The sequence below is a fragment of the Cibotium barometz genome, chromosome 30 (genome assembly GCF_041138505.1).
Source record: "Cibotium barometz isolate CiBa-2024 chromosome 30, ASM4113850v1, whole genome shotgun sequence".
NCBI classification, from domain to species: Eukaryota; Viridiplantae; Streptophyta; class Polypodiopsida; order Cyatheales; family Cibotiaceae; genus Cibotium; species Cibotium barometz.
In genome coordinates this window covers 23,826,607-23,843,573 of record NC_141075.1, presented here as the reverse complement: position 1 = coordinate 23,843,573, position 16,967 = coordinate 23,826,607, and the positions used below count along the sequence as shown (strand labels likewise).

The 16,967-nt window shown below is 35.5% G+C and overlaps 1 protein-coding gene across 5 annotated transcripts in view; it reads right to left on the bottom strand.

The window, feature by feature from the left end:
- Positions 1-15,949, bottom strand: part of ABCG3 (ABC-2 type transporter family protein) — a 48,891-nt gene extending 32,942 nt beyond the window's left edge. For 3 of the 5 annotated variants that reach the window (XM_086824004.1, XM_086824005.1, XM_086824006.1), the window contains exons 1-2: positions 15,806-15,949; positions 14,385-14,449 (exon numbers count right to left, since the gene is read on the bottom strand). The gene's annotated coding sequence lies outside the window, so the exon portion shown is untranslated. The remainder of the gene's footprint in view (positions 1-14,384; positions 14,450-15,805) is intronic. The other 2 variants (XM_086824007.1, XM_086824008.1) reach the window with 1 other exon arrangement.
- Between the last annotated feature and the right edge of the window lie 1,018 nt (positions 15,950-16,967).

Genomic DNA, 16,967 nt, shown 5'->3' with positions numbered 1-16,967 from the left:
TGGTACAGCCAAGAGATGACTGCTAACAACCCCCCCACCCCCCCCACCCCCCACCCAAAAAAAAAAAAAAAAAACTTTTGATCTTGCTAATCCGCGTTGGGGAGCCTTCTTGTGCACTTGAAACCCAAGCCACTTTTTGGGTATTATATGGACTTGTTTGGCAGTATCAGCCCCTAGTGCGGCTCTTACTTCCCCCTCCAATGTAGCCTCCCTCCAAGGGTGGCGAGCCAGAGAGGGAGCTCCCTCCTTTTCTTGGATTTTTAAAACCGTAACTAAGGATCTTTTATACTATATTACGTCCATTAGAAGGTTGAAATCTGCCTTACACAACCCCAAGTCTATGTTTTATTGCTATCACACAGACTTCCCAAACTCCGTGATCATCTAAGCTTGAATTTCAACAATACCCAATCTCCCTCTTTGAGATCCATCTGCCGATGATACTTATCGGGAGCCTTTCTATGCTTTTCTTGAGACCTTCCAATGGGAGTGTCTACACTTGTGGATAAGCCGCCTCAAGGCCCTAACATACACATCATCAACCAAAATTTTGTCCTTTGTTTGGAGAATAGGAGGAAGCATTACCTTCTCATATTTTATCTAAAATGGAGCTTTCCCCATGAAATAATGTACATATTATTATATGCAAACTCCAATACCAATAAATACTTCATCCATTATTTGCTCAACAACAAAAGATTTCAAGAAGACAAGAATGACTGAATTTGCAGCTTCGCTTTGGCAATCTATGGCCACAACTTTTGTTGTCAAAGAAACTTCCATCTATCCATGATAGACTAAAGAGAAATTAAGCATATTACCCATATAATCAAAGAACACCCACCAAAAGTGACTCGTAATTTTGGGTCCTTGTCTTCAACAATAGACTAAAGCATGCCATGATGCTCGACCACTTGTGCCAAACATATCAAGCCATATCTTCAGTCTTGATATTTTACAATGCTGTGCGTCTATTTGTTGAACCTAATGATGGTCCACACTACATCATTACCATAAAGGGTGTCTCTGGCAAATCCATTATAATATCCATAGTTATACTTTCCCATGGCTAAGAAATGATTGAAGTGAAACCCATGTTTTATGCATGTCAAATTTCACCCTCCGGTGTAATAGACATGGCTTGATATAATCCCCAAGATATCCCTTCCCATAATGAGTGAAAAAAAAAACTTCCAAAGCTTGCATAGTTAGTAAAATCCCTCTATGCCCTGTATACGAGGGTGCATGACACTCACTCCTTCATCACTTTGTTCCTACACCATCTAGAGTGATGTTCGTGTGGATTGCATAGAAGCTGAGCTAAATCAAGAGTCTCATGTAGTTGAGAGCAGGCTGTTATAGGCTTCTGAGATCTGTATGAATGTATATGAGAAAGTGTTACTGGTTGTAATTTTACATTGGGTACAATCAACACTTTGCGCCACTGATGTTGGTAGCAGATCATCGCAGACCATTTAGCGTCTAGTGTGATGCTTGAGGGGACTACAGAAGAGTTGTCCTAAATCACGAGTCTCACGCAGTTTCTTGTGGGGACTGTCTCATCGATAGCAACCTATTTTCTAAATCCTAAAAAACCTGGTCAGCAAGGGCCTCCTTTGATCCTCCCAAAGGAGCTGCACCCGTCTCCTCAAAACTCCCCTCTCAAACTCGTTCTCTTCACAAGAGGAACCATAGCCATCTGGCGTCTTATTATAACAGCATTAAGGTTCTAGGTGGGTCGGCAATTTCTCTAAACACCCAGACTGGCTCACCTTTGAAATAATTTCAGCAGCTGACACGTCCTTCCATGCTTCCATAAGCACGGGCAGCCCCTCCATCCCACCATGAACAACATGGATTGTTTAACCTCAATTAGGTTAAGGCTCCAAGCAGCAAATAGCTCAGCAGAAGCACTTTGAGGTGAGAGAAAAAGGCAGCTTGTGTATACTGGTGTGGGTGTGTTTGTTTGTGTTTGTGCGTGCGTGTGCGTGTGCGTGAGAGAGAGAGAGAGAGAGAGAGAGAGGACGCACCTTTTTGGAAAATCACACAGGACCTTCTGCGGTTGCACTTGGATGAAGAGGTATCTCAGGTCGCTTTTCACTTTAAGGAGGGTAACCCCTCCTAATCGCAGGGACCAGCATCACTCTGCCACACGTGTGTGTGTGTCTGTGCGCGCGCGTGTGTGTAGAGACGGAGAGAGAACCCTCTGCACTAGCACTTGGATGAAGAGGTATGTCAGCTCGCTGTTCACTTTGAGAAGGGAAAGCAATCGCAGGGACCAGCAGTAACCACCCATCACCATCACTCTGCCACACGTGCGGCGCTACGATCCCCAAAGAATGATGATGATCAGGTGCCATCATCATGATGCACACATGGGTAGTCTCTCTCATTCCCCAACTTTTCAAATTCCCTCGTACATTCGAACTGGACTCATTCTTCGAAGGCTCACTTTGGTATAATTGATTAATAGAAAATAGAAAATAATGTTCAAATGCATAGAATATTCACGACAATGTTTTGGTTGTATATTCACGACAATGTTTTGGTTGTATTAATTAAGTGGCCACTTAATTAAATTATTTTTGTCTAATGCTACTTTCTTCCTTCACCCGCCTCCTCGCCATCCGCTCTCCCTCCCATCCCCTCACCATCGCCCCCTCCATCCCTTCCTCCTCATCGTCCTTGGCCCCTGTCACCCTCATCCTACTAGCCCCCACAGTCCTGCTTGTTTCAAATAGCAAGGACAGCCGCCGCTGCTCGATTTGCATACAAAAGCCAGCATGATTAGGTAGAAAAAACAAGAGAAACCGCCGTACAGAGGGAGCAGGTAGAGAGAGAGACTGGTGATGAGTTCCTTCGCATGAACTCTGCACGAGCAAGAGAGACAAGTGTAGCCAACACGTGGGGAAGAGAGCAGACACGTACACCACTTGCCAAATAAGGGCTATCTGCTCTATTTTTATTCCAAAAAAACTCACAACAAAAACCTTAGGAAAAAAATAATTAATTTACGCATTCTTGCATAAATTAATTAATCCACACTCAAAAAATGTTTTGAGTAATGATGATTTAGTACTACCTAAAACTTTCCACTTTAAATGAAGAAAGATGTACACACACACATATTTTTTATTACAAAGATAAAGATGTGCACACATATGTATGACACGTGTGTGTTTGAGTACAATATGCACTTGTGATATATATATATATGTTTATTATATAGAAAAATGTTGTACACACACAAACATGCTTATTATGTATGTGTGTGTATCTATACAGACATAGACATTAGACATGTATACATCTTTATGTATGTGTGTAAAGAGAGAGTAATGTATGTAGAGATACACATACATATGTGTATATAAAGAGAGATTGATTATGTATGTGTATAAAGAGACAGAGAGTATTGTCATGGCCCATTGACAAATGTGATCAGTTTAATGACCCAAAAAAAAATTCTGAGTTTCATTTATTTAAGTTAATTTGAATTTCGGACGAAATTAGTAATAATGACATAGATCAAGAGAATTTATAATTGATCAATGATGATATGCTCTATGGTATTGTGAGAATTTGGAAAGACATAATGCATCATTAGAGAGGGGTGTGTGTAATATAGTATGTATGTAAACATGTGTATGTGTGCATGCATCCATGTGTATGTATAGTATGTACGTATACATACTATATGTATGTCTATATACATACTATATATATGCATTAGAGGAGAGGGGTGTGTGTATACATAGTATGTATGTAAACATGTGTATGCATGTATGCATACATATGTGTATATGTAGTATATATGTGTACATACTATATGTATGTCTACATATGTATATGGACATGCATATGCGTGTATGTATACATATGTGTATATATAGTATGTATGTATGTGTGTAAACATACATCTACATGTACGTATACATATATATTGTATATATACACACAATTTCTCCATGTAGATAGAGAGTGTATTTCTCTCTCTCATATGTGAGTGTGGGGCTGTGTGTATGAAAGTGTTTGTACACACCACATCAATGAGAAAATTTGATTTGTTGTACAAACATATTGGATATATCAAAGAGTACACCCATTCTTTTGTTACAATTGCTTTACATCAAATGTGTGTGTGTGTGTTTATTATATAAAAAAATGTTTCACACACAAGCATGCTTATTATGTATGTGTGTGTATCTATACAAACATGTATACATATGTATGTATGTGTATAAAGAGAGAGTAATGTATGTACAAATACACATATATATATGTACATAAAGAGAGAGATTGATGTATGTATGTGTATAAAAAGAGAGAGAGTACCATCGTGACCAATTGACAATGCGATCAGTTAATACAAAAAAAAACGAGTTTCGTTTATTTAAGTTAATTTGAATTTCAGAGCAAATTAGTAATAATGAGATAGATCAAGAATATTGATAATTGATCAATGATGATATTCTCTATGGCATTGTGAGAATTTGGGAATACATAATACATCATTAGAGAGGGTTGTGTGTAAACATAGTATGTATGTAAACATGTGTATGCATGTATGCATACATATGTGTATATGTAATATGTACGTATACATATTATATGTATACATATGTGTATATGTAATATGTACGTATACATATTATATGTAATATGTACGTATACATATTATATGCATACATATGTGTATATGTAATATGTACGTATACATATTATATGTATGTCTACATATGAATGTAAACATACATATGTGTGTTGTATACATATGTGTATATATAATATGTATGTATGTATGTAAACATGCATATGTATGTATGTATGTAAACATGCATATGCATGTATGTATACATATATATTGTATATACACTCACATTCTCCATGTAGATAGAGCTCATATGAGTGTGTGGGGGTGTGTGTACACACCACATTAATGAAAAAATATGATCTATTGTACACACATATTGGATATATCAAAGAGTACACCCATTCTTTCATGCGTTTGCTTTAAATCAAATGGAAGAATCGTATGACTTCTTTATTGTACAAACACATATTATATATCAAAGAGTACACCCATTGTCTCATTGGATTACTATACATCAAATGGAAGAATTATACAATTGCTTGATTTTTAACATGTGGACTTCAAGTATTTAATCATGAAAATTTCTTCCAATTGATTTTCAACTCTATTAATATACTCCTTTATACTCAACAAAGAGAAGCAAGGGTGCTTTTTGATAAATGGTAACTCCTTAAGCAAGTCAAATGAAACACTCACTTTTGCTTCAAAAACTTTTCTAATCAAGTGTATCTACCCAAAAAATATAAAGCTCCTTCTCAAGCAATATCGATAATTTAAAGGGTTCTTTTTTATAAATGGTTACTAACTACTTAAGCAAGTTAAAGGAAACACTCCCTTTTTGCTTCAAAATGTTTTCTATTTTCTAATTAAGTGTAACAGCTCAAAAATATAAAGCTTCTTCTCAAGCAATATTGCTAAATGGAAGAAGAAATTGTATCAAGTCATTATTGTTACCAACTTCTCAAGCATGGTTGTGGAGAAGAAGGTTAGATAGAATGGAAGGTTGTGAGTTTTGTGAATATAACTCCCTTTCCCCTTAGCCTACCTATTCATAACCTTATCTTCCTTCATAGAAAATATAAATCAAAATTTTCCATGGAATTTCTTTTTGCCAAAATTTTGAAAATCTGACTTATTTCTATGCTTGGTACAAAATCCCCCCCCCTTCCCCCAAAAATGTAACTTTTATTTTTAAAGTTTATAATTTTTGGCAACAAAAATTGGAGCTAAAGTTCCCCTTTTCGTGTTGTGGTCAAGGCTCCTTCAAATTTTTCACACCACTTTATATGTAGTGTTTATGCATGGCAAATTACTATATTCTCTTTCTCAAAGTACGACCAATGAGATGCTCATACGGTGTCTCTAGAGTCTAGACGCTTCAACATAGAATGTTGCTTGTTTATTATACAATGCTTAATGATGCAATTTATGTACACCTATGGAGCCTCAACTTCATAAAATCCTTTGTTTCAGGGTTTAGGATTTCTTGCCCCATGAGGTGGGCTATGTGGTTTGTAATGGCACTTGTCCTGCACCCAACTTTGTGGTGTAGGCTCGTTGTGGCTGAGGAGACATTATGTGAATGACCTTGTGGATCCCTTGGGTTTGAGATAGTCTCTATCGTTGGCTCCGTACCCCTCCCCATGATCCACATTCTTTGTCTGAACAAAGACAAATTGGGATGTAATTCCATGGTGAAGAAGCTTCTATATAGGGCTCCTGTAGAAACTCAAACTCCTACTTGCACTATGTATGCTTATTGTTGGGTGTTTTAGGGGAACACTAGTCCCTAATGGTATACAACAAAGAGATATGTCTCATTTACCGTAATTGTGGTTGTTGGGTTGTTTGGCATGTCATCTCAGAAGCCCGTTAGGAAGGGTTGGTCGCGATCACACCCCTCCCCATGGCAACAATTTTGTGTGTGTGTGTGTGTGTGTTCACACCCACCTCTATTTTGTAATTGGGTTAGGAATTGGGGTTAAATCGTAGCCTTAGAGTATACATTAGCTAGCCATCCAGCTCGAAGTTGCCCATTGCTGTTTAATTTAAAGCAGTTGATTGATGCTTATGGTTGCCCTAGCTCAACCTTCAACCTAGTCTAGTATATAGCTCTAGCTCGAAGAAGTTGCCCACCTAATAGCTCACCATCTAGCTCAAAGTAACAGTAGCTTATCACACATCGAGGTCGCCCATCAAGAACTCAACCGATTGCCAGCATCAACCCCACCATTAAATTTGTTACAACATAGGCGATCAATAATAGTGGCAACTCTGTTGTCATCGACGACGTTAAAAAAAGAATAGAGCATACACATGAATAACAAACATCAAAGTTAGCTCTCTTCCCCCCTCCCCCCTCCCCCCCCCCTTCCCTTTTTAAAGAGCCCTTTCATATGCAAAAGATTAAATGCTAGCAACTTAGTGGCCATTCTGGTGATGCCACGAAGGCCTCCCATCACGTAAATGATACTCAAGAGATGTGTGCATGAACTTAAAGATGTCCTTATAACCATGGTGAACAATCCAAAATCAAAAAACAGAACACAAGAAGAAATCACCACCAAAGTAAATAAAGAGATGAAGGAAGACCTACAAGAGACAATGAGCAACATCAAGAAGATTTGTGAGAGTACCTCAAATTGAAAGTCACAACCAAGGTCATGGAAAAGCAACTAGGGCAGTCAAAAGCCCTTCAAATCCATGTCATGGTTGGCTAGATTACCTTAAGGATGCATATGGGTGTAGAGGAGGATGAATTTTTAGATCAACAAGTAGCATAATCCATGCCAATGATAAAAATGAATCACATTTCCAAAGTTTCACAATAAGGCAATCTCCCTTTCCATACTAAACATGAGAAGATTGAGATTCCAAACAGACCAAAGCACTTAAAGACACCAAGATATGGATCACCAAAGATCTCACCCTAATGCAACTCAAGAATAAGACTGTAGAAATAGACAAAATTTAAGCTACTAGAAAAGAAGGAAAGTGGGCAATCTTCTGTGAGATGAGGGAAAATCCATCATTGAAGATTTTTGTAAACTTAATTCACCCAAACCTAAAAATTAGACCTGACTTTAAAAGGAGATGAGTGTTGGAACTTTGATGTTTTTCTTTTGTTAGCCTAGATATTTGGCTTAAGATCTTCATGGTAGACTCATAGTCCATTTTAGCTTTCCATAGACATTAATATGATTCTCTCTCTCTCTCTCTCTCTCTCTCTCTCTCTCTCTCTCTCTAGGGGACCACCCCATAGTTATGTAGATAATCTACCTCTATCCCTCAATCTCACCTTAATCATCAAAAGAGAAACACCATGCCTTAGCAGCCCTTTTGTTATTATTCAGGTCTTTTCAAATTTCCAATTTAAAGGTAATAATGAAACAAAAGAAGCTCAAATAGTATGTTTTCTATTTGCCATGCCTAAATGTGTAAATATTTCTATTTTCTTTGAGGCAATATTTGGAGAAAAGAATACTCCAATTTCATCTTGATTTTTTATTAATTTTCCTCCCTATTACATCATCATAACTTAGCTTTGTAACATGAAAAGAATACGTTTTCACTCGTCAATCATGTCCATTATAGATAGAGTGGTGCATATTTACACCTTGCCTAGATTTTACTTCTTTTACATTGACCTTGCTTTGATAACAAACACAGCACTTGTTATGTTTATGGTATAATAAAAACTATGAATGAATTATTAATGTACCTTCAAATTTTAAAACAATGCATCATGTCCATGTATAGTATCCATGATGAATCACAATAACTTTATGCTAAATTAGGATTCTTATTATAATGTTGGTAGACACAAAGTCAACCAACACACGGGCTTAGTGTTTTTAGCCCTAAAACACAAAGGGGGATCATTAATAAATTTTTATTATTATCACTGTGTGTGTGTGTGTGTGTGTGTGTGTGTGTGTGTGTGTGTGTGTGTGTGTGTGTGTGTTAGGGGGTATATTAAATTGTGTAAGCCCTCTTTGCTAAATGGATAATGGCCTTATATGTCTTATAACTCTACCTTTCTTCAATAAAGAAGTACATAAACATCCTCTCGAGAGCAATAGATTTAGCTTAAGAGGCTTCAGCTTAACTACAAAGAGTGAAACTTCACTTTTTCTTAACTTCACAAGGCATAATCATGGCCTTTAATTTTTAAATATGTAAGGAAGTTCACAATATCTCTTTTTTAGCATGAGTGATACCTTTGTTCAAGGCATAATTAAAAGCATGGTCTAAAGCTTTATGGTGATGGTAATGTTATAATATATTGCTACATACATAAAGGAATGTTAAAGAGCATGTATGTATATCTGGTGAAATGTATTCCTAAATCAGAGATATTACGTTTACAATACACTTGGTAAAGGCAAATTACATAGAGTTAATTTCTACCAATTTAATCTTAAGAGTGAGACCCCTAGGAGGAGAAAAGACCCAAAGAAAAAGGTGAAGCTAAATTAATTGGGATAAAAAAGCAATTCTTAGTGTTCATTTGCTGAGGCAAAATGGGAAAGATGACTCTTGTTGTTTTGGTAATAAGCAATGTTTTGACAAAATCTTAAGAAAATCTTTGGGATCTTTAGATCTCATTTATTTTAATGTTTGAGGCCTACTCAAAATTATTATCTAAGCTCTAAGTGGTTCATACTACTTTCTTACCTTCATTGATGACTTTTCTAGATAAACTTAGGTTTCTTCTTGAAAGAAAAATCTCGAGCACTTAAAGTTTTGAAGAGTTAAAGCTATAGTAAAAAAACTTAAATTAAATTTAGATTAAATAGAGGTGGTGATTAGTACTGTTTTTAAAATGGTGATGCTTTCTCATTGGAAAATGGAATAAGAAAGTAGCATACATGCACTAGTGTCTCATTATAGGATATAGGGTCCCTTGGTCTCATTGGCTTATGGGCAAATAGTGTGGGCCCTCAAAGGAATGTAAAATGCTTTTTGGAATGATGAGATACACAGTCTTATGGGAATTCTAGACATAACAAGGGACCTATCACTATATGAGGGGAAAGGGAATCAAAACATAGGTATCACATAGCTGAAAATAGTATGCAAATTAAATTATCAATCTTTTATAAACACCAATGCTTGGCAGAATGCAAATTTTGAGGTGCTTTTGGATAGATTCATAGGTTGAGATAGAGAAGCATGTACATATACTATGTAGCTAATGTTGTCTTAATTGCTATTGAGTAGGTTGAGGCAAGTGGATTTGGAAATGACAAATAAAAGAAAGAGGGCATAATACAAGGTGAAGAGCTACACAAGGTAAAAAGTGTATCAACTTCTTTAGTAGAGCTTAAGGTGGGTCTTCTACTTACATTTCCACTAGTCTTCATTATAGGGTGGTTTCATGTAAAGCTTGGATATTGTAGCTACCACGCAAAGACCCTTGGGTCCCCTTATTGAAAGAGAAAATCGTTGCTTTATTGTCTCTTCATGATGTATGCTCTCATCTGGGACTAAGTTTAGTTGGGAGGGACAATGCTAGGTTTGTTTGTTGGGCACCTTCCTCTAGTTGTTTCTCTTTTGTAGAGTGTAATTTTTCACACACACACACACACACACACACACACATGTGTGTGTGTGTGTATACATACATACATACATATATATAGGTTAAAGAGAAGTTTGTATGGTTTCAAGCAAGCTCGTAGGTCATGTTATGCATAGATTAATAAACATTTTTTAGCCATCGTTTTCTTTAAAAGAGCAATATTGTTAGACGCCCTAAGATTGGAGAGATGATTTTGCCTCAACATGAAGAAATATTATGATGCTTCTATCATTAAAGTTGTTCCTTGACACATGAACTATGTATATATACTAAGGAATTGATATGATTTTATATCATGCAGAAAATATAAATTGTGGGCCTTAAAAACTATAGTTTGCTAATAAACCACCCTAGCTTGTAGAAGTAGTTGTGCTACATAAAGGGACAGGGAAAATAGCCAAGCGGTACAGGATTACTCTGCTACCTAGCAGACATAAGTTTGAATCCCCCCCTCACACTAAAATAATGAAACGAAATCTCTCATAATTTTTTCTAAAAGCATCAAATGAAAATAAGCTTGAAACAAAAAATGTAGCTCTTTTTATGCTCTATGAGTATCTAAAATAGTTTTCTAAGGTTATTCACCAATCAATTGTAATTTTGAAAATTCTTTAGGCTCTAATTTAGGGATATGCTAGAATATTAGGGAATATTTCAATAGAAGGTTATAAAAATCTATTGGATAGAAAACTTCATTATGTGCTTCAACCCAAGCCTCCTGGTCACTCAAATCTATTACGAGGATGTCTATTTCTTCATTCAGATATTAAACTCACTACTTGTTGTTGTTGCTATTCATTTGTGTCTCTATTGTGCTTTTGAGTAGAGTATATTGAATGAGTGAGTGATAATTGCATTAATTAATGAGTGCTAAGTAAAGATGTGATAATTGAATGAGTAGAGTATATTGAATGAGTGAGTGATAATTGCATTAATTAATGAGTGCTAAGTAAAGATGTGAGGTTGAAGATCTCATAGCAAATAATAATTATAATAGCAAGTGAACTAGGTAGGATAAAAAAGTAAGTACTAGTATTCTTCTTGACTTATTTCTTTTCTTATTATTTTTATTCTAAACCTAAAAGATTTAGTAGAAGAAGAAAACTAAGAAAAGAAGAGGAAGAGATCTAAAAGATGAAAGAATAATAATAATAAGATTAAACCTAAAAAAAGAAGAAGATTAAACCTAAAAGAAGAAGAAGGTTAAACCTAAAATATTAAATCTTGGCTTTTCTTTGTCTTGTTCGTCTTCCTCTTATTCTCCTTCTTTCCTATATTTTTTTAAATATAGATAATTAATTAGACCCTAGTTTTCATATTATCAATGTCAACATCAAAAAATTATGTTTTGGAGACTTTGTAAGAAAACTTTTGGCCATTTTGTGATACATTTTATAGTTAGGTTGGTCTAAAATTAGATTGACAACTATTATATATAGACTATTATGGATTGGTTATGGTCCCATATTTATAGTTAAAAGCAGTTACCCTCTTTCTAGGTGTGGGATAATAAAGTAAGTACTAGCACTCTTCTTTGATTTTAGTAAGTGAATTATGTAGGACAATAAAGTAAGTACTAATACTCTTCTTCTTTGATTTTTTCTCTTCTTTTTCCTTTTCTTATTCTTCTTCTTATTCTTATCCTAAAAGATTTAGTAGAGGAAGAAAACTAAGAAAAGAAGAGGAAGAGATCTAAAAGACAGAAGAAGAGGAGAAATAAGAAGATTAAAACTTAAAGATTTAATATTTGCTCTTCTTCTTCTTCTTTGTCTTTGTCTTGCTCTTCTTCTTCTTTGTCTTATTCTTCTTCCTCTTATTTATCCTAAATTGTTTTTGATAGAGAGATAATTAATTAGACCCTAGTTTACATATTATCAATGTTAACATCAAAAAATTATGTTTTGGTAACTTTGTAAGAAAACTTTTGGCCATTTTGTGAGCCTGTATTAAATATTTTGCAAGGTTAATCTAAACTTAGATTGAAAACTATTATATATAGACTATCATGGATTGATTATGGTCCCATATTTATATTTAAAATTATTAAATTGTGATTCTCTAAAGGAAAATCACCCTCTTTTTAGGTAGGACAATAAAGTAAGTTTGCATTTAGAGTTTCGCATGGTTAGTCTAAACTTATATTGATAACTATTATATATAGACTATCATGGATTGATTATGGTCCCATATTTATATTTTAAAAATTAAAATTTTTATTCTTTAAATAAAAATTTTACCTTCTTTCCAGGTAAGACAATAAAGTAAGTACTAGTATTTTTTCTTTCTTTTCTTCTTCTTCTTCTTCTTCTAGATCGAAAAGATTTAGTAGAAAAAGAAAACTAAGAAAAGAAGAGTAAGAGATCTAAAATATGAAAGAAGAAGAAGATTAAACCTAAAAGATTTAGTAACCGCTCTCCTTATTCTTCTTCTTTGTCTTGTTCTTATTTTGCGACTTCTCTTAAGTTGTTTTCATATAGATAATTAATTAGACCCTAGTTTGCATGTTATAAGTGGTAACACCAAAATTTTAAGTTTTGGAGACTTGGGCCTGTATTGAACATTTTATAGTTACATAAGATTTTGATTGACAACTAAACTTAGCTAAGAAGTACTAGTATTCTTCTTCTTTGATTTTAACAAGTGAATTAGGTAGGACAATAAAGTCAGTACTAGTATTATTCTTCTTTGATTTCTTCCCTTCTTCTTTCTTTTCTTCTTCTTTCTTTTCTTCTTCTTCTTCTTCTTCTTCTTCTAAACCTAAAAGATTTAATAGAAGAAGGAAACTAAGAAAAGAAGAGGAAGAGATAAAAGATTAAAGAAGAAGAAGAAGAAGACTAAATCTAAAAGATTTAATCTTCGCTCTCCTTCTTATTCTTTTTTGTCTTCTTCTCCTTCTCCTTCTTTCCTTGAGTTGTTTTTCACATAGATAATTAATTCGACCATAGTTTGCAAGTTATCAATGTTAACATATAAAAACTATGTTTTGGAGATTTTGTAAGAAACTTTTGGCCATTTTGTGAGCATGTATTAAACATTTTATATAGTTAAATAATATCTAATTTTGCAGGTTAGTTAGATTGACATATATAGATTATCATGGATTGACCATTATGGTCCCATATTTATAGTAAAAAAATAGAGAAATTTTTATACTCTTAAAAAAGTCTCTTTCTACCTTAGCGATTTCTCTTAAGTAACTTGTATTTTATGAGCCACTTACATGAATTGGCATCTTATAAATATATGAAGGGGACACTTAAGGAGAAGTTAAAAAAAGAAGAAGAAAAAGCATCTCTTCATCATCCATAACCATCATCATTGTGAAGTCTCTTTTTATTTTACAGCTTAAAATATTAATAATCTAGGAGTTCTGTACAATACAAATGATCGAACATGCTTTACTCTACATGCATATGATGATAGAGGCTAAAAACCTATAGATTGGATACTTTGCTAGATTTTTTAAAGCCAATATAAAAAATATTTTGGAATAAAAACATTTTGAATGATACCAAAGTAATGTAATAACTTCACTTCATTGAACATTTCTCGCTTAGCCATCTCGACCAATAAATAGTAGCTAAAAAAAACAGGTGAAAATTTCATTTTAGGCTCAAATTATAGCATTGGGATCCATGTAAACTTTTGAATATTAATTTAGGATCCATGTAAACTTTCATAGGTTAATTTTAGAAGTAAAAGAAAATTGGTCACGAGGTAGATATATATTTACTATATATATGTGTAACTTTTTGTAGGTTAATTTTAGAGGTACAAGAAATTTTCTCATGAGGTAGATTTGTAGTTCTTAATAACATCTTTGAAAACTTTATACTTGATTTTTTTTAAAACTCCACAGTGTTTGTGAAATATGACCCTCAAAAGTTGGCAAATTTGACAAGCAATTGAGAGAGAGAGAGAGAGAGAGAGAGAGAGAGAGAGAGAGAGAGAGAGAGAGAGAGAGAGAGAGAGAGAGAGAGAGAGAGAGAGAGGTAAATTTCAACTACGTATACTTATAGTGGGTTGATAAACTATTCTTGACTGGCTATTTTAGATAACTACAACTAAAGATGATGTGACATATTTTTCAAGGCATGGATTGAAGACTTTTGGATACTTCTTTATAAAAATACTTACCAAAAAAGGTGATTATGAACATTAATTTTGAAGACCCAACAAAAGAAACATCGGAATTGGTTAACTTACTTGAGGAGATTGTTGAAACTCCTTCATCTCTTTAGTTGCTCTATCAGCTCCTCCATTATCGACTCCTGCATTTGCATACAAATTAAATCAGCAAGACATAAAGCTACAAGAAAATAATGGAGAGAAAAGGAGGGAGACCAAGGTGAATTGATGACTGGGATAAATAATATAACTTGGTGGTTTTTAATTTAAAAAATGACTTTTGAAATCCACCTTTTTGTTTTTTAAAAAGGATAGCCTTGCAAAATGGCTTTTGCAGGTAAAATTTTAAAATCACTCGTTTAGTGCCATTTTGAAGAAAAAAGTGTGCAAAAATATTATCCACCCTCTTAGCTCCTTTTAGCCACCCATACCATTTTTAGCCACGCTTTAAGCCTCTAAAATAGGCACGTAGACAACATACTGATGTCCTTTTAACTTGTCCTTTATTAGGCTTTTTCTTGTAATGATTATTTTAGATGTAGAAACATTTCAAATAAAAAATTTGTAACTATGAAAATGTAATGATTGAGGCAAAACAATTAAGAGCATGAATAGTATGTCAAAAATGTGTATATGTGTGTGTGTGTATTCTAGCTAGATGTAAACAACTTGGAGTAGTCTCTAACTTCATTGATCTTCATAATATTGTAAGTTTTTAAAACATAATTAATGATATAAGAGTTAGCATAACAAAACTTTCTAGTATTAGTAATATGCTTTAAACAATAAATTCTAAGTTGCTATTAGGCAAATGAGTGGCTAATTAAAAGTTATGATATCACTTGCATGTGCTTCACTAAGTCCATCTACTTAATATTGAGAAGTCATGTGTAAAAGCTAAGGATTGAGGTTGATGCACAAAAGAAACATGATCTATAGAGAAAATTATAAGAGCGTAGTAATCATAAGTACAAATATTCCACACACAATTAAGCTTTATATAACCATGAGTTCTCTCTCTGTCTCTCATGCGTGCGCACACACGTGTAGACACACACACACACACTCTCTCTCTCTCTCTCTCTCACTCACACACACACACATTCTAGCAACCAAGCAGAGCTCTCTCTCTCTCTCTCTCTCTCTCTCTCACACACACACACACACACATATTCTAGCAACCAAGTAGAGCTCTCTCTCTCTCTCTCTCTCACACACACACACACACACACACATTCTAGCAACCAAGTTGAGCTCTCTCTCTCTCTCTCACTCACTCACTCACACACACACACACACACACATTCTAGCAACCAAGCATAGTAACTCAAGCGAAAAATCTCAAGGGAAAAGCTAGCTTAAAGAGGATCCTTCACCAAACTACTATCCATAGATTGGAGATTGAGCTATGTGGATGAAGTGTATTCTCTCTCTCTCTCTCTCTCTCTCTCTCTTGAAGGAATTGGCAGCAAAGAAGTAAAAGAGAAGGAACGGCTTACCCGGCCTGCAAGGCGCACGCGCAGAAATATTCGCAGGGGCAGAGCTGAGCAAGGAAACGAAGGTAAGGAGGACTGCGCAGGCGTCGGTCGTTTTAGGAGTTGGGGCGGAGGTCGCTCCTCCGTCACCTGAACGCGGGCAGGATGGCGATGGCCCGTCACTCTCTCTTTTTGGGGGGCAGCAATTTTCTTAACGTGAACGGCACGGAACGTGATCGCATACGTTCCCACGACAGCAACCTCGCATGCACACAACGTGCAGTGTGAAACGCTGAGCGGCCTTTGCCATGATGATGGGCGGGGACCTCCTCCGCCTTTACACATTATGAAGATGAAAGGAGCAGAAGTCCTCCATGGATGGACAAAATTTGCCCATCCAAGGCACAACGTGTAAAGCCCCTCACAGCACCTTCAATCACTAAAATATACTTCATCGATGCACTTCCTCCACCTTTACACATTATGAAGCTGAAAGGAGCAGAAGTCCTCCATAGATGGACAAAATTTACCCATCCAAGCTTTCGCATAGCATATTTACTATACAGGCGCAACATATGTGTAAAGCCCCTCATAGTACCCCCAACTTTATCCCTAGGCCTTCACTCACTAAAATACACTTCATCGATGCACTTTGTTGATTTATGGCATGGCTATCAAAGCCAAATCATACATACCATGTGTATTTTGGACTGTGTCAAAGGGTATTGATAGCAATCAGTGATACTTGTAGCCCACCTAGATATACATACTAGTTTGCATTTTAAATCTAAATTCAAATGACCATGAAGCAATCATGGTAGATCAAAAGGGGAGAGGGCGCACCACTGAGGATGGCTTTATACTTAGATCGAGCTACATGGATACCCATCTGTCTCATGGATTGAGGTGCGCCATTGGGCAGATCCGCACCTCTTCACATCAGTTAGAGATAGAGACAGGCAGATTTAGAGGTATACCTCCAGGGGACAGGATTTGTCAAATTTGTTAGATAGAGCCAGAGACGGAGGAGCACTACATCTGTCGTCGTCGTTGCACAGCATAGTATGAGATTTGAGGGCGCTACCATTGCCTTTTCAGAGAGGGATTTGGACCACTAGCTAGAGTCACGGACTATTGTGATCAGCGATGCTTGGGTTTTTATATCCTGGAGATCTGCAGGCTCAGA